The 9836-nt window shown below is 37.6% G+C and overlaps 1 long non-coding RNA gene across 1 annotated transcript; it reads right to left on the reverse strand.

Annotated features, from left to right (window-relative positions):
* Positions 1–4924: 4924 nt before the first annotated feature.
* On the reverse strand, positions 4925–9836 carry LOC122334011. Its single transcript, XR_006248705.1, has 3 exons — positions 9705–9836; positions 5799–5938; positions 4925–5659 (listed from the first exon to the last, which is right to left on the reverse strand). It is a non-coding gene; the product is annotated as an uncharacterized LOC122334011 (long non-coding RNA).

Genomic DNA, 9836 nt, shown 5'->3' on the forward strand with positions numbered 1-9836 from the left:
TCTTATTGTCCACAAATATTTTAACAATATAGCAAAAAATTAAGCCATCTTTTGTTAGTAAAACATATGAACCATTTTTTACAGTAAAATATTCCCAAAGACCATACATGATGCATCAAATATGATTATATTTTATTAAAATATTTTTGTTCATTTGTAATTAAATGAGATAACTTATTTCACTGAATTAAACAAAAAACAAGTATTACTACCACATGATATGGTAAATATAAAAATCTTTCATTTTCAGTAATCATTTTTTTCACTTAATATGATATAAAACGACTCTTGATAGGAGGTTTAGCTCTTTCTTTGGAAGTACTCGTCCATCTTTGTGTGTTTCTGCACTATATCAAACGCTTTTAATGAGGTAACGTTTCGCCCGTATGTCTTTAGTCCGTGTTTTACTGCTCCCTTTTGCTCAGGCATGACAGCTGTGGGCCTGACATCACTTCCCAGCCCTTCATGTGCTGAAGATGTAACTCAAGGAGCCAGTATTTACAGACTCGGACCCGTCACCCGTCCTGAGAGATCTCACCCTGTCTGATGTGTCAATAGGAAAAGGTGTTTGGGGAAATCTGAACTGTTTATGTAGAGCTGTGCCAAAATGGACCTCTTGTGTAAAGTATGCACGATAATGTTCGTCATGATTTCTGAAAGTACGCCAGACATTGCAGGAATAATAAATATTCATTGCAAACGCTGCAAAGTAAATATTTAAAATGCACAAAATAACCTTATAAGGTATATTTAAAAACAGAATCAAGCTAAAAGCAATCTTAAAAATGTGACTTGGAGAAAAAGGCATTAAAATATATTTCCCTCCAAATTTAGGACGGTAGGACAATGTTAAACGTTTTTGACTTTGATATGGAATTAATAGTTCTTATCTTTATTGCGTGTTTAACATCTTTTATAGGCATGCATCTTTTGTAACAAAAAGCAGTGTGTATACAGGGCATTCAGATGCATTTAGGAAAGTTCAAAGTAGCTGTAATATAGCACATGTACACTGCATGCATAATTATAACAGCATAATGTTGTGAGCTTGGTGTTTTAATATACATATAATAGCTATATGAAATAGGCTACCACCAAACTAAACCGCCAGTACGTCAGCATCAAACGATTCGTTCAGACGGTTGATTCAGTCAAGAACGAAGCAAGTGGCTGTCCTTATGAATGGACCACTGAATCATTGACTCAAATGATTCAAAATTCAAAAACGCGAATCATTCATTAACAAACCCTCGCTGCTCTGTGTCGCATATGTACGACCGTTCTGAAAACGTCGACATTATCTCCACGTAAACTAAGAAAACGTAAATCTGCCGAAATTTTGCCGAGTCTCTTTACTCCATAAAGATGCACCGACTACCAAAACGTTTCACCGACTACGAAAGACTATGTACAAAAAGATTTACCTTTGGATTAACCGACTGTGTAATTGTTTTCTGTACTTTACTGCGACATTGCTTTACTGTGCTAGAGTACATTAATACACGTTACAATGTAAATCAACGTAAACTGCCTGAGAAAGAACGTTTTAAAAAGCACATGACGCGAAATCATGACTTATAGCTGACCTTCATGAACGAATTACAGTAAAAATATCAACATCCTTTGTGCATAAACATTATGTCTCAAATACTGCAGCTTCATCCGCTGCTGTCAATGTCGAGGGGGAAAAACATGCATATTCCTTCTTAATTCTGTATCTTTTAGATATTTTAACCGTACTCTTGCATCTGTTTAGCAGGTTCTTCAATAGAAGCTGGACTATCATTTTTAAAGATGATATGAAGTGACTGCTTAAGTGCAAAGTATCCAACAATAAGAAGATATTCAATCTGCTCCCTCTCACTTTTCTAACTAATATCTGAATATTATCTTACTGTGCCATTTCCATTGTCCCATTTCATTTACAGCCCTTTTGCTTTCACTTTACTCTTTGTTACAGTAATCTCTGTTTCTGAGCGTTTTAATGCTTGGTTAGCCAACTAAGATAGATTTATCTCTTTCAGCCACTGTAGAGCCCATCGCCAACTACTGGCCTGGCACACATAATATGTTTTCACTCATTTTCACAGATCTGTGTGATTGAAGATCATCTTAACAACATCGTAACAACATCGTTTTTAAGGTTTCATTATATATGAAACCTTAAAAACCTGTCATGTACCGTATGATCTCTGAAAGATCATGTGACGCTAAAGGCTGGAATAATTATATGCTGAAAATTCAGCTTTGCATCACAGGAATAAATTACATTTTACAATGTATCCAAATCGAGCATTTTGAATTCTAATCATATTTCACAGCAGCACTGTTTATTATCGGTTTATTAATAAAAATATATGTAGATATCTCATTTATTGCTTTGGTGGCTTCTGTTTGAGATCCTCTATTTGAATGATTCCACTCACGCTGCGAACCTCGGCAAATATCTAAAAACAAACAGCAAACACTTACCAAAGAAAACACTTTCTGCCGTTTAGCGCAATTACCCAAATTGCCCCGCGAACAGCAATCCATCTTTCTCAATCACGGGTGTCAGACGTAACAGACAGACTAAAACATGCTCATTGTAAACTTTTCATCCACTTGAATTCAAGAGACGCACCAGCTAAACCCTGCAAAGTGAGGAAAGCTTGTCAAAAGACTGTTAAAACATATGATTTAAAATGTACTTTTTAAAAGCAAAACGTTTAATGGTGTAAAATACACAAATACAAGGTGTACACATATAACTAAATACAATTGACCACATTTCTTTTTTCACAGGGGTCAGAACGGCTGGAAAAACCGTACCGACCCGACAGCGTCCAGGATCTATTTTCTAACGTATAAAAATACCTTTCTCTGCGATGCGCTGGTAACAGTATCGGTATTCCTCATATTATGAGAACCGATTCATCAAGTTCATAATGAACTCGGGCCATCTAATCCCCGGCACATTTACAAAGGGCTGCCAAAACAGGCAGGCTCCCAGGCCGCTGCGTGGATTGTGAGGAGCCATAGACAAGAGCTGGAGACCCACTGGGAGGAGAGAAAACATTGGCTGGCCCTGTCTGACACCAGGGGTTAGGGGGTCAACCTCAGCCACTGTAGGCAGCTTAGAAGAGAGGCTGTCCCCTCTCCCCCCAGCACCATCATTTTGAAGAGCAGGCAGCTGGCAGGTGTCAGGAGTTACAAAGGGCCATCTGTGCGTGGAGAACTGTCCCCACCGTTCCCTCGCCTGCTACTTCATTAAACTTTCCACTTTATAAAGCCAGGGAGCTGGCTCTTCCAACTGACCAGAGAGTGGGACGTGCTCCAAAAGATGTTTTCTCCCAACATGCCCCACATTGTCAGGAACTCGCACAACTTTTTTTGTACTTTTTTTATATATTGTGCATTCCAATTAGTCTCAATCAAACTGCAGTGGGGTTATTTTAAATTTGTTTATAGTCATATGTTTATGTACGGATTATATTGTATGAAACTAAGCAAAATGTGAGTATGTAAACTTTCAGAATATGAAATCCAATTGGATTTATTTGGATTTTCACACATTTTGATTGTTTCATATGACCTACATAGGATCCAGAATTGAACCTTGAGGACACTCCGATATTACAATTTTGGTGCGTTGATTGACTATTACCAAAATGCACTTTGCTTCCTGTTTTTTAAATAAGAAATCATCCTTTTAATTGCTTCAACAGAAAAATTAAAAAGCATGAGCCTTCAAAGTAGTTGTACATCCAAAAACACAGCTCCTATTAAACTACAACAGCCAGGTTAAGATTTCATGTTCTCAAGAAAATAACAATTAGCAGATTCAATTGGATGATTAGGGCGAAACCCAAATTGCATTGAATATATATATATATATATATAAGATCAAAAACTTGTGATTGTGAATTGAAGTGAATAATTTCACTTTGTCTATGGTCCATTTTTCAATTACAGACTTTTTTGAGCTGCCTGTGTTTTTTCCTTTTTTTTTAGGTGGGGGGTGGGGGCTTGAAACAGTTAAGTCTGTAACAAGCCTGGATGGAAAGGGTGGTCTCAGGATATGAGAGGGAAATGGCCACAGTAAGGAAAGGCTCATTCTTTGCATTGTCAAATAGGAAATGGGCACAGATTCCAAGGAAACTGTCTTGTTCCTGACTCATAATTTGGGCAGACCCTCCAGTGACGGTGGAAATCCTTTGGACCCGTGCTGCTCGTCTCTAGATACAACATAACCGTACGTGAATACGCATACTGAGGGCTGATTGCAGCTGGAGGGTTCAAGAAAAGCGATGAACTGAGGTATAGAGCTCTCCCTGTAACTGAGAGCGTGAACTCATTCACGGCGTGCTTCCTCTCGGTCTCAGGCAGGAACTTTGATCAGTCCTGTTTGTCTCAGAGGTCAGCGAGAGCAGGAGTTTTCTCCTTGTTATCAAAGTAGTCGTAAGACGGCTCGTTGTCAAAGCTCAAAATACTCATAATAAAAAAAGCAGTAACCCGTAATTGCTACCTTAAAGAGCTGATTACGATCATAGTTCAGTCCTGTTTTATAAATAAATGGATTTAGGTTGATTTCTGATTTCTGTAACAAACTGTAAATATCAAACTGAAAGATCATTGTGACTTCCCGACTAAAGCCTTGAAATTTAGGAAGTTGCTCTAATTTTAACCCATTTTCACCATGCATTCTTCCAGTAGTCACATCAACGTCGAGGCGCTTTCCAGTGGATTGGAAGCTCGCATGCCATCCGAGAAAAGGAAGTTCCTCTTAAATGTGACACATCTGACTCACGCCACGTCTTCGCCTCTTCACTGTGACTGCAGACACTAAAGCAGATAAACATCTGAAATAATTCTCCGAGTGCTTATTAAGGAAATAATACACTTTGAAAGACCCGAATGCTACTTTGAAGCGTGCCTGCTTTTTTATGTGTGCGTGAAAAAACATGATCGTGAAAGTATACAGTATATCGGGACAATCGGGTGCACTTTTTCATACAGGTGCCTCATAAGGGTTTTGAAATAGGACACTCATACAGTAAAAACATTTATAATTTTAATAGAAATGCGAATAATCATTTGTGAAAACTATTCGAAAGATTTCTGACAAGTTGCACGAATAAGGTATAGTGCCTGAAACATTGAAACAAGGCAGAAAACACTTTTTTACTGAATAAAATGGCTTTGGAACCATTTTATTTCTGAAATTACTCTAAAAATATTCTATCACGGTGAACATAGCTTTGTTTTGGTTGTATATGAATGCAGCGGTTTCTTGATATTAAGATGATATTTATGATTTTTACAATTTTTAACTACTTCCCACCACGAGTTCCACGACAATGCAACTATCAATCACAGATTGTTGCTCGTTGTGGTGGACTTCTCTGCTTCTAAGCTCTACCCCAGTCATTTAGGATAATACTTTTCTCTTTTTTCTCCGTTTCTTTCTCTTTTTTGACATTGCTGACAATGCTGGCACACACTGCTGGCACGGTGAAGTTCGTCCCGCTGTGAAGCGAAGCCTGCTGAACGCTACCAGCAGCGAGACCTCTAAAAGCCCTGATAGCATTTCTCAGCTCCTCTTACATTGTTTTCAGGTTCGAAGGCTCGGTTTGGCCCCGTCCGAACGACTTTTTGATTTGAAAACATTCCCTTCAGCCTATGAGAGCAACAACAGGACAAAAATAATGATGTCATTAAAGCAAATAAAAATCAATCAACATACAAGAGTGAAAGGTAAACACTCTCTACATTGTGTCAGGTTCAATCAGACAGTTTATGGCTGTGGTTGTGTTTACATTAGCGTTTCTTTTTCCCTTTCCCTGTGCAGTAGATAGAGGGCGGATACTGGCAAGGGCTTCCTCTAGGTCCTGATGCACTTCCTCAGTAAAACTTTTAGCCAGACCTCATCAGGCTGAACAATATCAGAGGCATTCCACTGGAACAAACGCACGCGCACACACACACACACACACACACACACACACGCGCACACACACACACACACACAGATGCTGGATTTGAGAAGTTTTATTTAGTTTAGTTAGTTAGTTAGTTTTAGTCTGGCTTAGTTAACAATGATTATATATACAGCAGTGATTCCCAAACTTTTTTTGTCAGCCAAACCCTTCTGACCTAAGTCCTGCTAAGATTTTGAGTAAATATTTGAATAATTTAATTGTTCACAGCTGTCTGATGTCAGTTAATGGTCACATGACATGCAAGTAAACTAATGAAATAAAATCTTTAATAAAAAACTAAAAGAAAGTAAATAAATGTAACTAAAATTAAATATATATATATATATATATATATATATATATATATATATATATATATAAACAAAAATCTAACTAAAATCATAAAAATGTTGCTTGAAATAAAAGAAGCAGTAATTGAAATAAAAAAAGCCATTTATTTAAACTAGTTCATAGTTCAAGTGATAAAATGTGCTTATAGGCACATTAAAAAAACAATAATAAATAAACACTATTGTAGAAAAAATGACAAGAACACGCAAAACAATTACTAAAACTTTAACTAAAGTTCAAATTAAAGCAGAAAATACAGTAAATAAACAAAATGTATACTAATTCATAATATTAACATAAACTATAATAGTATCTTGGGATTTAAAATAGTTTTAGTATATTTGCATTATATCGATTAAATTATTGTTAACTTTTCTTTAACTTACAACCCTGGTTTAGAGAAAGGGAAAATGTAGCCCATTTAAGATATTATATATATATATATATATATATATATATATATATATATATATATATATATATATATATATATATATATATGTTAATTATCATAATAGAATTTTACCTATAGATTTTGAAGTGAAATATCACCTTCTTTAACAGATTTTGTGAGATTCACTCATAAATCTATTTAGGACACACACACGCACACACACTTATTTAGAAGTGTTTGATGACTTTGGTTTCACTGCTGCTCTTGGCTCAGTTGTCGTCTGCCTGTTAGTGATGGTCAGTAGCCAAAGAAAATAAGCTAAACCGAAATAGTGAGTGGGCAAGTGGAAAAAGAAGGACGCACATAAAAGAGGGACCCCGCTTGTGCCCGCCGGTGACAATGCTGCAACCCAAGTGGAAAGAGCCACAAAATCGATGACGCCCACTGCAGCGTGAGCCGCCATCCGCGCAGAGAGTGAAAAAGTACGCGTGTATCACTTGCGCTGAAAAAGTCTGTGTGTGACGTTCCATGAATAGAGTCCTCCGGTGCTGAGCATGGGAGGAAATGTGAGTCCGAGTGACTGGTGTTATTGATTCCAGTCAACAAATGAGTCCATGTAATCCGTCTGCCTTTGTTCCGTTCACTTGGCCGAGCGCTCTCATTAGCCCCCCGTGAACGGTCAACCTGTCAGCAGGTCGGCTCTCCAACCGACTGACCTCTGACTCCGGCTCATTCTTGGACAAATTAAATCTCACAAATGACAAATCCGGGCATGCGGAGCTCCCTGTGCCGCAGACGCGCTCCAGCTCCTGTGCCCATTAGGCAGGGCAGGCAGAAAGCCCCTGTCGGTGGCACTCGCCGGACCTCTGGGAGCGTTAACGTTCATCCCTCCTGACAGCGAGCAGAGGTCCCAGAGAACAAACGCCCGGGCTGGGGAACGTGGCGGACTGATCTGCTCTGACAGTGCTGCTTTGTGACGGACTTAGAGCAAGTGCGCTCTGTTTGTTTTTGGCCCGATGCAGAATGTCACCCCGGAGGGAATGTCGCATACCAAAAGGCTCCCTGCCATCAGTGAAAGCTTGCTGCTTTTCTGTAAACTGTTGTCATACCACCAGTTTAAAACTGATGTTGTCTCATACAATTTGCTCTACAGACATGATACCGCAAATCAAGCAGCTTGTTAAGAGGTGTGCTATTATATTTCTAAAGGACCACACTTGCGGACCGATATTGGTCGATTTATCGCCTTATTGAATTTACATTTCTATGGGAACACACTTGTGATTTTCGGTACTAGTGGACTGATATATCGGTTGATATTCTGCCTTTTTTAAATGTACATTTCTAAAGGATTTTCATTACTGGTAGACCGATATATCGGTAGGTAAATGGCTCGTTTTTAATTATCGACTAATAAGGTTTTCGGTTTGGCTTATGTTTCAGATACCGGAATTTTATTTTGAGTCCCAGCTCATATAGAACACAACTTTCCGGTTTTGGAAGTTTAAACTTTATTTATTTTCGCCATTAGGAAACGAATTTTTAACAATAACTGATAAACCATTGAAGACCGGCCTGGTGTGAGTTACGTTCATTTCTAAAAACATCATGTTTAAAAACCACATTACCCATGAGGCTGCACAGAACACTCCACCAATCGGAGAGTCACAGCGAGTATAGTGTGGAGATATTTAGCTCCGCACACAGTCTTCCTAAATTTTCTGAATACTTAAATATTCGTTTACATATGAACATACCTTAAAGTTTGTGTGAAATCAAAATGGACCATATTTTTTTTTGTAAACAATTCATCCATGCCATGCCAAAAAAAAATTGTCTTCCCAATCTTTAATCCAAATCTGGAAATGCTCCTCCCTTCTAAAATGCATGACCTTCTCTGATGATGTCAGTCTGACATCCTTAACCACGCCTCTCCCCCTTTCAGTGTTCATTTATGAATACTTTACTACATCCGGTCAGTTTGCAGTAGAAAAAATAAGCCACACCCTCTATTTTCCTCCGTATTCTGTTCTGTTTCAGAATTGGTCGCAATAAACATTTCTCCATCATTATTAATACAATTGATGTCAATCATGGTGCTTCATGGGATTGTAGTTATTTTCCTTACGGAAGCCATTAAGTATACAATATTGCACCTTTGTCTTTTTGTCAGACACTTATTCTTAAAATAATAATTTATGATGTTCTGCTCAAATTCATCTTGTTAATGATGGTCAGCAGCCAAAGAAAATACGCTACACCGATATAAGGGTAGTATTTGCCATTTTTTATTTGTTATCATCATCAACCAAAACATTTTTTCTGTTTGGTCGATGTGTCAGAAATGGACATTTGTGACCCATTCTGCATTAGTTTACTGTATTTATTTTTGACTAACACTTTTTAACATCTTTGACTAACTTTTAGACAGAACTGTTGAACTAAGAAAGTAAATGAAAGTATAGTGTTAGCTTTTATATAGAAAGGCAACCTCTAGCCTATAAAATTTATAGAAAAGCAAACATATAATATTTTATTAACTACCGTCAGTACATTTATATACATTTATATCATTTAAACAAGTCTTTGAACATCTAATAAACATTTAATGTCACAAATTTTATTTTTGTGGACTGTATGAAAAGATGTGTAGCAGTCGTTCTGTGCCACTTTAAATTAATATACATGTAATTTCAGCATTTATTATGCATGCGTTTTTATTTTCTTTCATTAAATAGTGTGCTATCATATATATTGAACGTAGGCCACTCTAAGATGCATGAACGCTGACAATCAATATTTAGAGAGCGGGACATCAAAGAAATAGTGAGATGGTCCATTTGGCCATTAACCCTAGCAACCACGCAGCAACAACCCGGCAACCACCCACAATGTTGTCCCTATGTTGTCACTGAGCAATGTTGCAAAATATAAAAAGACTTCTCTATCATAATGCTGTTTTAACAGTGATGTAAAGTGACGTAAAAAAGCAGACTTACATTGTGTTTGGTTGTAAAACGATGATCTTCTAATCCATACACAAATCAATGGCTTTGTTTTTACTGTGTTTCTGGGACTCGAGGGAGGAAACAGGCAGAGTTTCCTGCAGCAGTAACACTGCTCGTCTGCTA

Source organism: Puntigrus tetrazona, unplaced genomic scaffold (genome assembly GCF_018831695.1).
Source record: "Puntigrus tetrazona isolate hp1 unplaced genomic scaffold, ASM1883169v1 S000000469, whole genome shotgun sequence".
Classification (NCBI taxonomy): domain Eukaryota; kingdom Metazoa; phylum Chordata; class Actinopteri; order Cypriniformes; family Cyprinidae; genus Puntigrus; species Puntigrus tetrazona.